Here is a 6,000-nt window from a genome sequence, read left to right as displayed (position 1 = left end):
TCATTTCCTTGATTGTAAGAAGTTTGATCAACTTTATGGAAAGTGTCTTGTTTTCCCTTTCACCTACCACCCACTCATCCCTCTCCAGTTTAACATGTGGGATAAAGGATTTAGGCCTTTGTAATCTAATCTGCACCCTGAAAGGCACCTTTGCATAATGACTACCAGGATCATGAACCAACATCTGCAACTTCATCACAGACTTCATCTCTCCCTTCACTATCAACTCCCATGACTTCATACTACTTGGCAACCTCAACTTCCACCTCGAAGACTTGAGCACCTGCTCCACCGCCCTCCTTGAAAGCCTGAACAACAGCGGGGACCTCCAGCTTGTCAAAGACCCTACACACATCGCAGGGCATACTCTGGACCCAACCTTTGTCACCAGCGACAGGATCACATGCAACTCCACCTCAGCACTCACATGGACCGGCCACTCAATCGTGCACTTCCGAATCACCATAAGTCAACGCACCCACCAGAATCAACATAACTAGTGGGAACTAAAACAAAGTAACAGAGGCTGGCTGGCTCAACACCTCCAAAAAGGACCAACCTAATACCACCAACAAACTTGACAAAGACATCACCAACTTCAACAAATGGATCAACAACTGTGGAGACTCCCTCTTGCACATCAAAAACAACGGACAAAGAAAATATAACAAACAAGTCAGCTGGTATTCAGACAACATCTTGAAATCTAAATGCCACTGGAAGTTCCCAGAAAGAAAATGGAAATCCAACCCTGATGCTGAGGCCAGAGCCATCTACCAGGCTGCAAACAGGTGCGACCACCAACTACTGAGAGACACTAAAAGAAGGGCGCTGACCGTACACATAGAGGTGAGCTCCAACAGCTGCAAAGAGATCTTCTAGCTTGTCAAATAATTTGCCACCCCTTGAGGATGCAGCCAACACCACCACATCATCACAGGAACTCTGCAAAAATGTATCAAACTTCTCCCACAGCAAAATAGAAAAGCTCTACACCAACTTTGAACAACAGTCAGAATCCAGAGATGTCATTTCCAACCTTACCACCACCAACTGAGATAAACACCTGGCTGAATGGAAAACAATCACCGAAGAAGACACCACAGCAACCATGAAACGAGTACACTCAGAGGACCCAATGGACCCATGCCCCATCACATCTACAACATGGGAGGACCAGCAATCAGCAACACCCTAACCCACATCAGTGCCTCCATCAAAACTGCCTCTTCCCAGAAAACTGGAAACATGCAGTAATCATCGCCATCCTCAAAAAACACAAGCCAACCCCAGTGAGATTAGCAACTTCCAACCCATCTCTCTGCTCCCAACCCAGACATAGTTATGGAGAAGACCATCAATAAACAACTCACCAACCATCTCAAACCCATGACCTGAAGGACCACACCCAATCAGAATTATGAAGCAACCACAGCACAGGAATGACACACATGGTGGCCACAGATGACATCTGCACCATACTGGATGGTAGAGAAACTGCAGCCCTCATCCTACTCGATCTCTTGGCTGCCTTTGAAACAGTCTGCCACCACACCCTTGTCAGAAGACTGCACAACAGAGGCATCCAAGGACCGGCCCTCAACTGGATAAGCTCCTTCCTCATAGGAAGAGTGCACAGTGTTCGTCAGGCTACCACCACATTGCAATCCAGGGGTCATAGTCATGAGCCCCTTGCGCCACATTAGCATAATTTTTTTTTTACGCAAATGTGCCATTAGGTTGGCAAAAACACCACACCATATTTACAAAGTGGCACAATGCACGCATTGCGCCACTTTGTAAACCCTTGCGCCACATTATGCCTGCCCCGGGCATAATTTATGCAAGGGGGGCATCCTGGTGGTAGGAGGCCTAGAAAAATGGCACAGTGGGATCTATGAGATTCCACTGCACCATGCTTAGTGTCATGACGATTCCATTGTTTTCAATGGGCCTCCTTTCACTTTTCATGATTAGCGTGAACTTTTTTGGCACTAATCTTGCAAAGCTCCCAACTAGCATCATCATTTTTTATGCTAGTTCCCTAATGTGCGCCATGGTGTGCCGTATCGTTAATACGGCACACACATGGTGGCGTTAGGGGGGTGCAGTGGGGTGCAAGAAAAGTGGCACATCATGACATGGTGCGCCACTTTTCATAAATATGGCCCCAAGAATCTAGTCTATGGTGTCCCACAGGGCTCATCGCTTCAACCAACCCTGTTCAACATCTGCATGACAGTGCTCAACAACATCATCAGATCACAAGGCAATTCCATCACATCCTTTCTCTGATGAGCAAGTCTACTGCCACCAGAACCAACTTCTCCAGCTGCATGATCAACGTAGCAGACTCGATGAGATCTAACTGCCTGAAATTCTGTGATCTCTTTTGTGAGAAGCACAAACATTGCCCTGTATCGCCAAATAGGTGTTTACATTCTTGTCTCTATATTGACCCTATGCCTAGTTAAAATCCCCTCCCCCCACAATAATATCCCCTTGGACGTCTTGTGAGTGTTTCAATAAGGAGGGTATATGTGTAAGGTGTTAGGGGTGTACAGATTAAGCATCGTCAGGGTTGTTTTTCCAAAAAAGGACAAACAACCCTCATAATGCTTAATCTAGCTTCAGATAATGACCTAGGGCCAGGGCTGTCACAGTGAAGTGAGGTTTAAACCAGAGCCCTTGCCCATTCATCCAGTTTCTGCCTGTATATCCACTCCAACTGGAGTGTCACAATATTCTGAGGCACTTAAATATTGTTAGCGAGTGCAACATTTGGTGGGACGGCATCTCATTGTAGAGATTCCAGTTTCATTTTTAAAAACTTAGCAATCACATTAGCCTGAGCATCATTGGAAGATCTGCCTCTGCTCCATCGGAATCTGTATCAATGGTGTTGACTTTGCCATTCGGGATGGAGTTTGGTACATTCCTGAGAGTGCCCTTGAGTTGAGTCATCTGATTCCAATTCTGGAAGGAGCCCTATATCGACTTTCCCACAGTTAGTGATTGAACAAATCGTTGCCTCGCATTCCAATGGAATATAAAAATGAAAGTTTGACCCAATTTATATTTATTATTATGTTATGTTGTGTTGATTTGTATAGCACACTAATCACCTAAAAGGGTACCCAGCCCCTTGGGCAGGTGTGTAGGTGTGCGGTCCCCAAGGTACTTATACAAAAAGCCAGGTCTTCAGCATCTTGTGGAACTCAAGAAGTGAGGTGGAGGCTCTGATGTTTTGAGGGAGGTTGTCCATGTCATGGGTGTTATGTAGGATAATGAGCAACCTCTATTTTAGATTTTGCAGATGCAGAGAGTGTGTCTTGTGGGTTGGTGAAAGTGTGTGCGTCTAGTCAGGTATTCTAGCTATGTGTTGTGCAGGGCTCAGTACGTGTGAGTGATAAGTTTGAATTTGCTGTGCTTGTGAATGGAGAGCCACTGAAGGTTCCTGAGGTGTGGAATTATGTGGATGTGGTGTGGGAGGTCAAGTATGACCCTTCTGCTGGTGTTGTGGAGGAACTGGAATTTGTGGAGTTGCAAGGAGATCCCAGAGTAGAAAGAGTTGCCGTAGTCCAGCCTGCGGGTCAGCAGTGCTTGCGTGACAGTCCATCTAGTGTTCTAAGGCAACCATTTAAAGATCTTTTGCAGCATGCTTAGGATGTGGAAACAGGAGGTGACCACTGCGTTGGCCTAAGCTGTCATGTTGAGCTTGTTGTTAGGATGATCCCTAGATTTCTTGTGTGGTCTGTGGGTGTTGGTCCTAGGTCTGATGGCCCATGGTGGTGAGCTTTAGGCTGTTGGTTCACATCCAGTCTGCTACCATGGTCAGCATTTGCTGAAGTTGGCTCTGGTGGTGGTTGTCTTGTTCATTCAGGGAGATGATGAGTTTGGATGTCATCGGCGTAGGAGATGATGATGTCTTGTGATGGGATGATATTGGTGAGTGGTGTCATGTATATGTTGAAAGGGATGGGGCTTGGGGAGGATCCCTATGGAACTCCGCATATCGTTTTTTTGGTCTCTGATGTGAAGGGCGGCAGCCAGATCCTTTGGGTTCTTCCCATGAGGAAGGAACAGATCCATCTGAGAGTAGATCCTTGTATTCTAAGCTTGTGGACACTTCTGATAAGGGTTTTATGTGAGGCAATGTTGAAGGCTGCGGAGGGGTCGAGAAGGAGGGGGCTGCTGTGTCTCCACATTCCAGGATGATGCAAATGTTGTCAATGGCAATGATGAGTGCTGTTTCAGTGCTGTGGTACTTTCTGAATCCTGAATGAGTGTTGTCTAGAAGATGGACGTGATGGAGGTGTTGATGATATGTGTCAGGGTGGTGCTAATTGGTGATTTTCCCAGGTTGTAGATGTTGTGGGGGTATGGGCCCATTGGGGCCAATAGGTGGATGGTTCACAAGATTGCTGCTATGCCGTTTCTCATGAGGGTTGTCCAGCAGGTGGCTGCCTTGGTTGGTGGTGGGAAGGTTGGCAATGAGTTGTCTGGGATTGGGTTGGTGTGGGAAGTTGCTGTAGATATTTCTGATTTTGCTGTGGAAGATGATGGTTGTTGTTGAGAGGCAGCCATGTTGTTGACAGTGGCTAAGGGTGATTAAGAAGATATCCTTGCAGCTACTGAAGCTTCCTTCGATGTGGTCCACTTGTGCTTTTCTCTTGGTGTCTCTTATTTGGTGGTGATATTGCCTTGTAGCTAGCTCTGTCCGTGGTGTAGTGTCTGGCTCTCCATTTCCATTCTAGCTATTTACAGGCCTTCTGGTGTTTCTGAGGTCTTCTGTATATCAGCTTGCAGATCCTGTTTTTAAAGTTGTTGATGTCCTTGTTGAGGTTGTCTGTGGGGCTAGGTTGATCTATGCTGAGGGGAATTAGTCAGTCTGCTTCAGTGATTTTGCCCCAGCTGCAACTTGGAATGCTGAACCCGGTAGGAGTGTTGAACTGAGGTGCGTTAATGTGTAAGTAGATGATCGGGTGGTCGGTCCATGTGAGCAGTGTGGTGGAGTCGTATTGGATGCTGTCCCTTGACGGTGAAGATGGGGTCCAATGTGTGTCCTGTGGTGTGTGTTGGTTCTGAGAGCTGGGTGAGTCCGATATTGATAAAGATTTCAAGGAGTGCTGTGAAGCAGTGGTTCTTATGATCTTCCCAGTGAAAGTAGAGTTCACCTGTGAGAATGCACGCTCTGGAGTCAGTGGTCAGTGGAGCAACGAAGTCAGTGATGAGGTTGAAAACGCTGGCTCATCAGGAGAGGGTTCCATTCAGGGTGAAGTTTTTGGAGATTTACAGCTTGAAGTGCAGGTGTTCCTTGAATGGTATGGAATCCTCTGTGGATGTTGTGCATATGTTGGATGCCTTGTGGATGATAGTGAGCTGATCAGGGGTTGAGCCAGGTCTCTGTGATGAAGAGGATGTCGGTGTGTCCAGCTCAGCAGGTCCCATATTTCTGTTCTGTGTTTACTGATTGATCATGTGTTGAGAAGCATTCATGCAAGTGGTTGTTGATGTGCAGTTTTGCTCTGGTGTGTACTGTAGGGTTGGGGTGACGTCATTGTTGGTGCTTGTGTGATGTGTGTGGTGGAAGGGGGTTTTGAGGTGTTGTTATTATTTGCGTGGGGTTATGAGAGGTGGCTGCTGCAGAACTGGCAGTAAGTGCTGGTGAAAGCTCCTACCTTGGTGTGAGATGCAGCAGCAATTTTTGGAGTGGCGTCAGTTATCTAGCCTCCTAAGGAGTGCTGTGGAGTATTGCTAGGTGGTAATCAGAGCAGGGTTTCTGGTGCTGGGCGTGGTCCAGGTGTGGATAGGTGCAGATGGGCTTGCCTTTGGCACGTCAGCGGTGTGTCAATGTTGCAGTTGCCATTAAGTAGGCTCTGGGAGGGGGGAAGGATTGCAGGGTTCAGTGATGTCATTTGCTGTACTGATGGTAAATTAAGTCCACTTGCTTGGCTTCTTCTATGACAGATGGTTCTGATTGGAAAACCAGTAATTTCA

The sequence above is a fragment of the Pleurodeles waltl genome, chromosome 4_2, assembly GCF_031143425.1.
Source record: "Pleurodeles waltl isolate 20211129_DDA chromosome 4_2, aPleWal1.hap1.20221129, whole genome shotgun sequence".
NCBI lineage: Eukaryota > Metazoa > Chordata > Amphibia > Caudata > Salamandridae > Pleurodeles > Pleurodeles waltl.
The sequence above is the reverse complement of the archived record's forward strand: the minus strand, read 5'-3'. Positions refer to the sequence as shown.